This window comes from Elephas maximus, chromosome 18 (genome assembly GCF_024166365.1).
Source record: "Elephas maximus indicus isolate mEleMax1 chromosome 18, mEleMax1 primary haplotype, whole genome shotgun sequence".
Taxonomy (NCBI): Eukaryota; Metazoa; Chordata; class Mammalia; order Proboscidea; family Elephantidae; genus Elephas; species Elephas maximus.
The window spans coordinates 30,138,109-30,151,290 of NC_064836.1; the positions used below are offsets into that span (position 1 = coordinate 30,138,109).

General features: G+C 44.6%; 1 protein-coding gene across 4 annotated transcripts in view; it reads left to right on the top strand.

The window, feature by feature from the left end:
- Nucleotides 1–13,182, top strand: part of TIAM1 (TIAM Rac1 associated GEF 1) — a 438,421-nt gene that overhangs the window by 106,502 nt on the left and 318,737 nt on the right. For 3 of the 4 annotated variants that reach the window (XM_049858598.1, XM_049858599.1, XM_049858597.1), the window contains one exon: nucleotides 3,848–3,958. The gene's annotated coding sequence lies outside the window, so the exon portion shown is untranslated. The remainder of the gene's footprint in view (nucleotides 1–3,847; nucleotides 3,959–13,182) is intronic. The other variant, XM_049858601.1, reaches the window with a different exon arrangement.

A 13,182-nucleotide genomic window follows, 5' to 3' on the forward strand; every position in this document is an offset into this window, starting at 1 on the left:
GCACTTAGCAACTACCCCGCCAGGGTTTCCATCCCAAGCCCTAGGCAACGACTAATCTGCTTTCTGTCTCTATGGATTGTCCTATTCAGAAAACTTTGTATAAATGGAATTTTATAAAATGTGGTGTTTTGTGACTGGCTTCTTTCACTTAGCATTATGTTTTCAAGATTCATCCATGTTGTAGTTCGTATTAGTACTTTATTCTTTTTTTTGTTTTCAAGTTTTTATTGTGCTTTAAGTGAAAGTTTGCAAACCAAATCAGCCTCTCATACAAAAACTTACATGCACCTTGGTATATACTCCTAGTTGCTCTCCCTCTAATGAGACAGCACACTCCTTCCCACCATTCACTGTTTTCGTGTCCATCTGAGCAGCTTCTGACCACCTCTGCCCTCTCATCTCCTCTCCAGAGAGGAGCTGCCCACATAATGTCATGTATCTACTTGATCTAAGAAGCTCACTCTTCACCAGTATCATTTTCTATCCCATAGTCCAGTCCAATCCCTGTCTGAAGAGTTGGCTTTGGGAATGGTTCCTGTCTTGGGCTAACAGAAGGTCTGGGGACCATGACCTCTGGGGTCCCTCCAGTCTCAGTCAGACCATTAAGTCTGGTCTTTTTACGAGAATTTGAGGTCTGCATCCCACTGCTCTCCTGCTCCTTCAGGGGTTCTCTGTTGTGTTCCCTGTCAGGGCAGTCATTGGTTGTAGCCGGGCACCATCTAGTTCTTCTGGTCTCAGGATGATGTAGTCTCTGGTTTAAGTGGCCCTTTCTGTCTCTTGGGCTCATAATTACCTTGCGTCTTTGGCGTTCTTCATTCTCCTTTGCTCCAGGTGGGTTGAGACCAGTTGATACATCGTAGGTGGCTGCTTGCTAGCGTTTAAGACCCCAGATGCCACTCTCCAAGGTGGGATGGGCAATGTTTTCTTAACAGATTTTATTATGCCAGTTGACTTAGATGTCCCCTGAAACCATGGTCCCCAAACCCCCGCCCCGTTACACTGGCCTTTGAAGCGTTCAATTTATCAGTACTTTATTCTTTTTATTGCCAAATAGTATGCCATTGTAATGGCATACCACATTGTATTTATTCATTAGGTGATGGACTTTTGGGTTATTCCCAATTTTTTGGCTAATATGAAGAATGCAAGATTGAACATTCGTGTACAAGTTTTTAGTGGACATATGTTTTCAGTGCTTTTGGGTATATACCTAGGAGTGGAACTGCTGGGTCATAGAGTAATTCCATGGGCTCAGCATAGCAATGATTGTGAGGATGGTGCAGGACCAGGCAGAGTTTCCTGTTGTACATTTGGTCGTGGAGTTGGAACTGATCTGGCGGCACCTAACAACAATGGAGTAACTCTATGCTTTACTTTTTTTTTCTTTAATAATTTTTATTGAGCTTTAAGTGAACGTTTACAAATCAAGTCAGTCTGTCACATATACACCTTACTCCATACTCCCACTTACTCGCCCCCTAATGAGTCAGCCCACTCCCTCCTTCCAGTCTCTCATGACAATTTTGCCAGTTTCTAACCCTCTCTACCCTCCCATCTCCTCTCCAGACAGGAGATGCCAACACAGTCTCAAGTATCCACCTGATACAGGTAGCTCACTCTTCGTCAGCCTCTCTCTCCAACCCATTGTCCAGTCCCTTCCATGTCTGATGAGTTGTCTTTGGGAATGGTTCCTGTCCTGGGCCAACAGAAGGTTTGGGGACCATGACCGCTGGGATTCCTCTAGTCTCAGTCAGACCATTGAGTCTGGTGTTTTTATGAGAATTTGGGGTCTGCATCCCACTGATCTCCTGCTCCCCCAGGGGTTCTCTGTTGTGCTCCCTGTCAGGGCAGTCATCGGTTATGGCCAAGCACCATCTAGTTCTTCTGGTCTCAGGATGATGTCAGTCTCTGTTTCATGTGGCTCTGGCATCTGTCTCTTGGGCTCATAGTTATTGTGTGACCTTGGTGTTCTTCATTCTCCTTTGATCCAGGTGGGTTGAGACCAATTGATTATGCTTTACTTTTTTTTTTTTATTATTAACTTTTATTGAGCTTCAAGTGAACGTTTACAAATCAAGTCAGTCTGTCACATATAAGTTAATTTACATCTTACTCCTTACTCCCACTTGCTCTCCCCCTAATGAGTCAACCCTTCCAGTCTCTCCTTTCGTGAAAACTTTGCCAGCCTCCAACTCTCTCTATCCTCCCATCCCCCCTCCAGACAGGAGATGCCAACACAGTCTCAAGTGTCCACCTGATATAATTAGCTCACTCTTCATCAGCATCTCTCTCCCACCCACTGTCCAGTCCCTTTCATGTCTGATGAATTGTCTTCGGGGATGGTTCCCGTCCTGTGCCAACAGAAGGTTTGGGGACCATGACTGCTGGGATTCCTCTAGTCAAAGCCAGACCATTAAGTATGGTCTTTTTATGAGAATTTGGGGTCTGCATCCCACTGATCTCCTGCTCCCTCAGGGGTTCTCTATTGTGCTCCCTGTGAGGGCAGTCATCAGTTGTGGCCGGGCACCAACTAGTTCTTCTGGTCTCAGGATAATGTAGGTCTCTGGTTCATGTGGCCCTTTCTGTCTCTTGGGCTCTTAGTTGTCGTGTGACCTTGGTGTTCTTCATTCTCCTTTGATCCAGGTGGGTTGAGACCAATTGATGCATCTTAGATGGCCGCTTGTTTATGTTTTACTTTTTGAGGAGCTGCCAGACAGTTTTCCAAAGAAGCTGCACCATTTTACATTCCTACCAGCAGTGTGTGAGGGTTCCAAGTTCCCCCCGTCCTCCACAACACTTGTTATTATCTGTGTTTTTGGTTATAGCCATCCTAGCGAGTGTGAAGTGGTATCTCACTGTGGCTTTGATTTGCATTTCACTGATGGCCAGTGATGTTGTGCATCTTTTCATGTGCTTGTTGGCTATTTGTATGTCTTCTTTAGAGAAAAAAAGGAAACCTCGGTGTCATAGTGGTTAAGCGCTACGGCTGCTAACCAAAAGGTAGGCAGTTCAGATCCACCAGGTGCTCCTTGGAAACTCTATGGGGCAGTTCTACTCTGTCCTATCGGGTCGCTATGAGTCGGAATTGACTCAATGACAATGGGTTTTTTGGTTTGGGGTTTTAGAGAAAAAAAAAACAAACCAAACCCATTGCCAGTGAGTTGATTCCAACTCATAGTGACCCTATAGGACAGAGTAAAGCTGCCCCATAGAGTTACCAAGGAGCATCTGGTGGATTTGAACTGCCCTTAACCACTATGTCACCAGGGCTCCTCTTTAGATAACGGTCCATTCAAATCCTCGACCCATTTTTAAATTGGATTATTTCATCTTTTTTATTGTTGACTTGTAAAAATTCTTTACATATTCTAGATACAAGCCCCTTATCACATATATAATCTGTAAATATTTTCTCTGTCATATGGGTTGCCTTTTTCCTCTTTTGATGGTGTCCTTTGAAACAAAATTTTTTGATTTTGATGACACGCAATTTATGTATGCTTTCTTCTGTTGCTTGTGTTTCCTTTCACAGGTTTCTGAGCCTTGTTTGACCTACCTGTCCAGGTGAGTCTGGGGCGTTGCTACAATTAGAAGGCCGTGTTAGGTTGATCTCCTCGAGGATTTACTCCCTGTGGGACTGTTTGCCTCTGTTCCAATGGCCTGGATTGTCCTGCTCCTCTGCTGCTCACGCCCTTGCCGCCTCCCTCTGCTGTCAGCTCTTGCTGATGCCTGGGTTGATACGGCTTTAGAAATGAAGGGTGTCTTTTTCTTCCATGGAATGAAGTGCGTGCACTTTGTGAAAGCTCAGAAGCCTTTCTCACTCACATGCCTTTTTTTTAATTCTCAGGTTCACAGCTGTGTTCCAGATGTTACCCTTGTCAGAAGCCTGACCTCCACAACGGTGAGCAGTGTACGCTGTCATAAACGCCCTGTCACGTGCTTTGGAGGACTTTTTAGGGTATATAAATACATTTCCTTTTTCGTTTATGTCATATCCCATATAGTCCTAAATCTGTGCCTATGTTTGCTGATTTTTCACCTTCTATTCTTTCTATAAGCCCTGGTGGTACAGTGGTTAAGAGCTTGGCTGCTAACCAAAAGACTGACTGTTCAAATCCATCAGCTGTTTCTTGGAAACCTTATGGGGCAGTTCTTCTTTGTCCTGTAGGGTGGCTATGAGTCGAAATCGACTTGACAGCAGTGGGGTTTTTTTTGTATTCTTTGTATATATCACTTCACTCATGGGTATATTTGTAAGACAGTGACTTCTACAGAAAAGAGAATCAAATCAGCTAAGGGCATTTGTATCTTTGTTTGAAAAGGAATATTGGGGTGAGGATTTAAAAAAAAAATCTCGTTCATTTATAACTATTTCAGCATGGTTCTCTGAAAGAGGAAACTAGTCTGTATGAATAGCCTGCATGAACCAAGGCCTCACCTGCCTTGAGACCAAAACAACTAGATGGTGCCCGGCTACCACTATTGACCGTTCTGACCAGGGACACAATAAATGGCCTTGGATAGAATAAGAAAAAAATGTAGAACAAAACTCAAATTCCTAAAAACGGCCAGACTTACTGAACCGGTAGAGACTAGAGGAATTCCTGGGACTGTCCTCTTGGACACCCTTTAAACTTGGAACTCAGACCACTCCTAGAGTTCTACCAACCAAAAGACAGAGTGGCTCCTAAAATAAATGATATCACCCATGAGTACTGTGCTTCTCTAGACAGTCCTCTAAACGAGACTTAGCGCTCAACATTTACCCAAGACCAAAGCTGAGAAGGTCAGAGGGGACAAGGAAGCTAGATTAATGCAAATGGAACAGCCAGAATGGAAATAATGAGAATGCTGATACATTGTGAAAAACACAAACAAACAAAAAAACCAAACCCATTGCTGTCCAGTCGATTCCGACTCACAGCGACCCTGTGACTCACAGCGACCCTGTGACTCACAGCGACCCTGTAGGACAGAGTAGAACTGCCCCATGTGGTTTCCAGGGAGTGCCTGGTGAAGTCAAACTGCTGACCTTTTGGTTAGCAGCAATAGCTCTTAATCACTAAGCCACCAGGGTTTCGCATTGTGAAAAGTACAACCAGTGTCACTGAATAATAGGTGTAGAAATTGTTAAATGAGAGCCTCATTTGCTATGTAAATTTTCTTCAAAAAAATTTAAAATATTTAAAAAATCAATACATCTGTACATTAAAAAAGAGAACAGCAGTTCACTTGTTAATATCACTGGTATTCATGTTTAAATTTCACTTATTGTCTTATAAATATTTTTTAACAGTTAGTTAAAAATATCTCAAGGTAATCAAAGAATCTGAACAAAGCCTAGTCACTACATATGGTCAATAAGTCTCTTAAGTTTCTTTTAAGATGTAAGTTCCTGTCCCCAGCTTGTTCTGTCTTGTAAGTTATTTTTTGGAGAAGCTGGGCCATTTGTTCCGTCTTGTTCCACAGTGTCTTGATTTTGCTGCGACATCCCTACGGTGTCATTTAACATATGTCTTTCCTATAAAGGCTGAATCAAATTCAGGTTCACATTTTGGGGCAGGAGTATTTCATAGCTGATGGCACAACTTCCGTCAGGTGGCACATCTGTCACTTTCTGCAACATTACACTGACAGGTGTGGTCAGTCTGATCGATCCATTAATTATGTTCCCTATCAGCTTTTGCCCTTAGGGTTTTAGCAGCCATTGCCGATCATTGCTCAGATCCATTATTTCATTACCAAAAACGGTTGCTGTCATGTTACTCTTGACTCATGGTTGACCCCATGTGTGTCAGAGTAGAGCTGTGCTCCATGTGGTTTTTAATGGCTGATTTTTCTGAAGTAGATTACCAGGCCTTTCTTCTGAGGTGCCTCTGGGTGGACTTGAACCTCCCACCTTACTATTAGTAGTTGAGAACATTAGCTGTCTGCACCTCCCAGGGACTGCATTATTTCATCAGGAATTACGAAAAGGTGATACTCGAATTCTATCATTTACTCTGCATTTATTAGCTGGGAAATTCTATAAAGAAAACCCTCCAAACATTTTTCCTTTTAATTACCTTGGGGTATAGTTTATATGGGAAAGGCAGGGTAATGCCTTGATTCTTTCCTTTTACCCATCAGAATAATGAGTTGTCCCTGCCTCATTCTCCAAATGTGGTCCATGAGGGTTTTTTCTTTTTAAATATCATTGTAAACTCTTGGATTAATACCATGTTTTATATTGGGTTGAGAATTTGAAAGAAACTGAGTAAAAAAAGTAGCCCCCCTTCTTTAAAAAAAAAGAAGATTTCTAAATTGTAGTGAATAGATGCTTCTAGATAACAAGGAAAGACAGACAGAAAGGGATGATTTGGAGTGGTAAAGGAAGAGACAAGAAATCGAATCATAACTGAATGAAGATGGAAGTAGGATTAATTAAACTGTGATAAAAAACAAGAGCTTTAAAAAAAAAAAAAGAAAAAAGGAGTGGTCTGAGATACTCCAGTGCAAGTAGTTGTGAGGGCACTAGTTGAGTCAAAAACCCTCCTTTAGCACCTGCTCTGGGCCTCTCTCTGTTCTAGGCACCTGGGACAGAGTTCCTGCCCTCACGGGGCTTCCGTTCTAGTGTGTGTGCAGTCAGAAAAAGGAAATGAACGACCATGTAAAATGTATAGTGCGCCATATGGTGGGTGGTGGGTGCTGAGGAGAAAACTAAAGCAAGGAAGGACAATAGGGAGCCCTGGGGGCGGGATAGGAGGGCGACAAACCAGTTGCCGTCAAGTCCATTCCGACTAACGGTGACCCCACGTGTGTCAGAGTAGAACTGTGCTCCGTAGGGTTTTCAGTGGTTTTTTTGCTAGTAGGTGGCCAGGATTTTCTTCCAAAGTGCCTCTGGGTGGGCTGGAACCTCCAACCTTTTATTTAGGAGCTGAGTGCACTAACCATTTGCACCACCTAGGGCTTCTGTAGCAAGGTTGGGTTGTGATTTTAAAAATAGTGAGAATCTCTCTGAGGAAAAGTTTGAGCAAAGACGGGAAGGAGAGGAGGGAGCCAGCCCCGCGGATTACTTGGGGAGGAACGTTCCTGGCCGAGGGAAGAGAAGTACAGGGGCCTGAGTTTCAGGTGTGGCTGGGTTGTCTGAGGAACAAGGACGCCGCTGGGATGAGTGGGAGACAGCTAAGGGTGATTAGGGATGAGTGGGAGACAGCTAGGGGTGATTAGGGAGGTGGTGGGGGTTGGGTGTGTATTGGGGTCCAGATTGCATAGGGCCTTGAAGGACATTCATAGCCGGGACGTTGGAGGTCATTAGAGGCTCATGAGCTGAGGGTGGGCATGATCCGACTTGCCTTTTAACATGAGAATACTCTGGCGGTGGGGCGGGGAGTGGGGAGTATCAACAGCAGAATCAGGGAGACCAGCTACAAGGAGACAGTGACTGGGGCCCTGGTGGCAGAGCTGGTGAGGAGCAGGTGGATTCTGGATACATTTTGGAGGAAGAGCCGACAGCATCTGCTCATGAATGGGATGTGAAGTGTGTGAGCGGAAGAGGGCCCAGGAGAGGGAGGGGCACACGTATTTGGGGGGTGAGAGGTGACAGTGGTGGGCCTCAGCTGTTCCAGGCAGCCTGGTTATTCCTGGCCATTCAGGGCTGGAGGTGGGGAAGGTTGTTTAGTTAGCATTTCATTTGTGAATGGTTTATGAGTTGCTGGGTGGGTGCATTCCTTGGTGGACCAGATACTTCTTTCCACTCAGTGACCACAGGCTGTACCCCCAGCCCAGGCTGGCTCCCTCTCCAAAAAGTACTGCCCACTACAAAGAGGGTCTCCAGGCCAGACAGTTTGGGGAGGCCATAATAGCACCTCGAATGGAGCCCATTCCAGTTTTTATCTTAGAAGAAGTAAAACTGGAAAGCTTCTTAGAAGCGAGAATGGTGGGACTTCATCTTGCTTGCCCTGGACATGTCATCAGGAAAGACCAGTCTCTGGGAAAGGATATCATGTCTGATAGAGTAGAGGGTCCGTGAAAAGGATAGAAACCCTCAATGAGGCGGATTGGCACAATAGCCACAACCAAGCCAAAACCCATTGCCGTCGAGTTGATTTTGACTCATAGTGACCCTGTAGGACAGAGTAGAACTGTCCCATAGGGTTTTCAAGGAGCAGCTGGTAGATTCAAACTGCTGAACTTTTCCTTTTTTTTTTTTTTTTATTGTGTTTTAAGTGAAAGTTTACGATTCAAGTTAGTTTCTCATATAAAAATTTATACACACATTGTTATGTGACCCTGTAATGTGACGGTTTACTCCTCCTTTCCACCCTGGATTTCCCATGTCCATTCAACCAGTTCCTGTCCCTTTCTGCCTTCTCATCTCACCTCCGGACAGAAGCTTCCCATTTAATTTCAAGTAAATTTTTTTTTTTTTTTTTTTTATCTACCTGAGCTAAGAAGCACTCTCTTCACGAGTATCATTTTATGTCTTATAGTCCAGTCTAATCTTTGTCTAAAGAGTTGGCTTTAGGAATGATTTCAGTTCTGGGTTAACAGAGAGTCCAAGGGCTGTGTCTTCCAGGATCCATCACAGAGACCATTAAGTCTGGTCTTTTTACTAGAATTTGAGTTCTGCACCCCACTTTTCTCCTGCTCCAGCAGGGACTCTCTGTTGTGTTCCCTGTCAGGTGAACTGCCAAGCTTTTGGTTAGTAGCTATAGCTCTTAACCACTATACATCAGGGTTTCCTCTACGTCGCCAGGGTTTACTATAGTCACAACAGTGGGCTCAAATATACCAGTGACCATGTATGGTGCAAGACCAGGCAGGCAGCATTTTGTTCTGTTACACATAAAGTTGCCATGAGTCAGAGCCAATTCCACGGCAACTAACCACAACAGATGGATACCCAGTTCAGAAGGCAAACCCCATGATGAGATGGAAGCTGCTCCTGTTGGGAGAAACGCTTGCAACTTAAAACAAAGATTGTTGAGAAATGACTCCTACGCAGTACACCTAGACTTGGTTTTGGTCTTGGAAGATTGCTCATGAGTATGATAGTCTATTGTCATTGCCTTAGTTTATCCAATTTCAGATCAACTGGATCTCTTTGCTTATTTCTGCCGTTTTCTTACATCCTGAGCATCCTTCTGGAAACCCTGGTGGCATAGTGGTTAGGTGCTACAGCTGCTAACCAAAGGGTCAGTAGTTTGAACCTGCCAGGCGCTCCTTGGAAACTCTATGGAGCAGTTCTGCTCTGTCCAATAGGGTCGCTATGAGTCAGAATCGACTCGATGGCAACGGGTTGGGTTTTTTGGCTCTAAGCATCCTTCTGCTTTACCCCTCCTGCCTAGCACTCTGAAGACTAGAACAGGGGCCAGCAGATTACAGACCACGGGCTCTGTTTTTGTGAAGTTTTATTGGAAAGCAACCACACCCATTTGCTTCCCTATTGTCTATGGACTCTTTCGCAAAGCAGTGGCAGAGTTGAGTAGTTGCGACAGAGACCACATGGCCTGTAAACATAAAACATTTACTATCTGGCCGTTTACAAAAAAGTTTGCTTACCTCTGGGCTAGAAGATACTCAGAGGAAGAATAAACCTATTAGCGGATGGCTCACCCAAACATATCCCTCTCAATATCACTTAGCCTTACTATATGTGATTGTGAATTTTTTTTTGGCTCATTAGTAAAATAGTTTTATTTTTTGTTTATTTTTCTGCATGTCAGACAACATTATCCTTACACTTGAAAGCAAATGTAATTTCGCATGGGTCAGTTAACATTAAATAATGGTGTCATTTTATTGGGTTGTTGTTGGTAGGTGCCATCAAGTTGATTTTAGACTGAAAGCAACCCCACATAACAGTAGAAATGCCCCATAGGGTTTCCTGAGCTGTGTAGGGTTGCCATCAGTCGGAATCGACTCAACAGCAATGGGTGTGTGTGTGTGTGTGTTTTAATCTTTACGGATTGTGAGTTTGAACTGGATACTAAAACCTGTTGCTGCTGAGTTGATTCTCACTGATAGTGACCCTATACGACAGAGTAGGGTTTCCAAGGAGTACCTGGTGGATTTGAACTGCTGACACTTTGGTTGGCAGTCATAGCTCTGAACCACTACACCACTAGGGTTTTGTCATTGTTGTCAGCTGCTGTTGAGTTGGCTCATGGCCACCCATGTACAATGGACCCAGTGCTGTTTAGTCCTGAGTGGTCCTCACGATCACTTGCATGTCACTTAGCCTGGAAGCTCCTCTGAAACCTGTTTAGCATCATAGCAACATACAAGCTTCCAGTAACAGACGACCAGTGGCTGCGCATGGGGTGCACTGGCCGGGAATAGAACTCAGGTCTCCGAAGTTGAAGGTGGGATTTCTCCCACTGAACCACCCTTGCCTCCATGCCCAGCACTCCTGGTAGATACCGTAAAGTGTTCTCCTCTGATTTAGCTTGCTAGTGTGGGGTTCGTTTCTGCCTGCGCGTGATCCAGTGTTCTTTGTCCTTTTAATGAATGCCTTGTGCTAAGTAAGTAGACTTGCATTTTCCTGCCTACATGGAACCCAGCTAGTTTTATCTAAGCTGTTCCTTTTGTCTTTTGGCTATATTAGGTGCCACATTAGTATAGATGGGCGTGAAATTCTTTATGTTAAAAAAAAGAAAGAAATTTAAATAGATTAAAAATATAAAGGACTTTTCTCTCTTAATTGTATCTTCATGTAATAAAAACCAGAGTATAATTATTAAAAATGATAGAAGAAAAGAATTAAAACAGTAAAATTGATTAGCAAAGATCCTCTTTCATAATGCATTCAGATATAATTGGTATCATAATGCGTAATTAACAGTCTTTCTTTGAAGCATGAAGCCTAAGTTTGGGCAGGCAGGAGACCTCTTAAAACTCGTTGCCATCAAGTCAATTTGATTCTGACTCATAGCAACCCCACAGGATAGAGTAGAGCTGCTTCATAGGGTTTCCAAGGAGCGCCTGGTGGATTCAAACTGTCGACCTTTTGGTTAGCAGCCAAGCTCTTTTTTTTTTTTTTTAATTTTTATTGTGCTTTAAGTGAAAGTTTACCAATCAAGTCAGTCTCTCACACAAAAACTTATATACACCTTGCTACATACTCCCAATTGCTCTCCCCATAATGAGACAGCCCGCTCCCTCCCTCCACTCTCTCTTTTTGTGTCCAGTTCGCCAGCTTCTAACCCCCTCTACCCTCTTATCTCCCCTCCAGGCAGGAGATGCCAACATAGTCTCAAGTGTCCATCTGATCCAAGAAGCTCACTCCTTGCCAGCATCCCTCTCCAACTCATTGTCCAGTCCAATCCCTGTCTGAAGAGTTGGCTTTGGGAATGGTTCCTGTCCTGGGCCAACAGACGGTCTGGGGGCCATGACCACCAGGGTCCTTCTAGTCTCAGCCAGACCATTAAGTCAGGTGTTTTTATGAGAATTTGGAGTCTGCATCCCACTGCTCTCCTGCTTCCTCAGGGGTTCTCTGTTGTGTCCCTGTCAGGGCAGTCATTGATTGTAGCTGGGCACCATCTAGTTCTTCTGGCCTCAGGATGATGTAGTCTCTGGTTTATGTGGCCCTTTTTGTCTCTTGGGCTCGTAATTACCTTGTGAGCAGCCAAGGTCTTAACCACTGCACCCATAGGGCTGGAGGGGACTGCGTAGGACGTGGCAATGTCTGGACTAGTTCTTACGGCAGTACTTCTGAACCTGTGCGCAGCTTGTGGCACCTTGCTACCTACCTTATGCGTTGTTTTTGTGGTGAGAGACATAATGAGAGAAGGGCTAGGGCTGAGGGTCCGCAAAGCTTGAACAGCCACCTAGGGTTACTCGGGTTTGTCAGGGGGAGAGAAGACACACTTGCTACTGGCTATGGCTTTAGTGCCGCAATTCCCAAGGAGCCGGAGTAGACCAGGAATCCCTGGGTGGTTCAGGTCCACTCAAAGGTGCCTGGAAGGAAAAGCCTGGTGATCTGTTTCTGAAAAATCAGCCATTGAAAACCCTGTGGTGCACAGTTCTGCTCTGACACACACAGGGTCCCCATGAGTCAGAATCGACTTGACAGCAACTTTTTTTTTCTTTTTCTGGAGTAGACCAGGTATAGGACACCTTTGCCCCGGTGTCAGGTCGGCTTGGGGCTCATGTTTAAAGCAGGCTGAGGCTCATTTTCTAGACCCTCAGCCTGTTCCTAGCCCTGTGGAGCTCATTGCTGTGATGGACAGGAAGACTGAGCACCAGGAAGAAGCACCACCAGGAAAAGAAAAGGAAGATCCCCAGGCTCAGAGCCTCAGCCCCAGAGTCCCCGTATCCCATCTGCCCCATCTGACTCCTTGAGGATTGGGAGACTAAAATGCCCAATGAAACAAATAAAAATCCTGGGAGAGAACATGGCAGTATCTGAGCTTTTATTCACTGCTCCCTGAATTCAAGAGCTCCTGGCCCATGAACCCTACCCTGGGGCTGCTTCTCAGAGAGGTGGTGGTGGTGGGTGCACTTGACCACCCCCTAGTGGCAGAGTACCTGAGGCCTAGCCTAGCCTGTGTGGGAAGTTAATTGCTGTGTGACTGGCAAGAGGCTGATTTCAAAATAAACACCCCAGAGCTTGTTTGAAGGCATCAAATGCCGGTAGCACTGCCTCAGATGTGACAATTAAAATGTCTCCAGAAACTGCTAAATATCCCCTCTGTTGGTAAAATCACCCTGCTGAAAACCAGTGGTTTAGTGACATACCCTCATACCCGTCACCATGATTCTACATTAGCATTTTACCCTACTTGCTTTTATCACTTACCTGGTAGCGAGGATCACATTTGCTGATGTATGAGACAGTGCTTTGAATTCTCTAGGGGAATCCTGATCTGTGGATGACATAATATGATGCTTGAGATTTTCTTGAAAATAAGTAACCCAGTGTGGGGGGAGCATGGTGAACCAGGGTTGAATAATGGAATCTGGAGTATGTACACATGATTAAAAAAAAAAACCCAGAAGAAACGGTTAAAAAAAATTGGTAATTGTTCAACCTCTTTGCAGTTGAAACTAAAAGCTTCTTTGCAAAATACCAATAAACTGTGAGAACCTTTCAAGCTTTTTGATCTTATCTCCAAGACCATCTCCCAGCATGTGTGTCCTGGTTTCTATGGTAAAGGCCTCGTGCCCTGAGTGACAGGCGGATGTGGCAGTGGGCCTGAA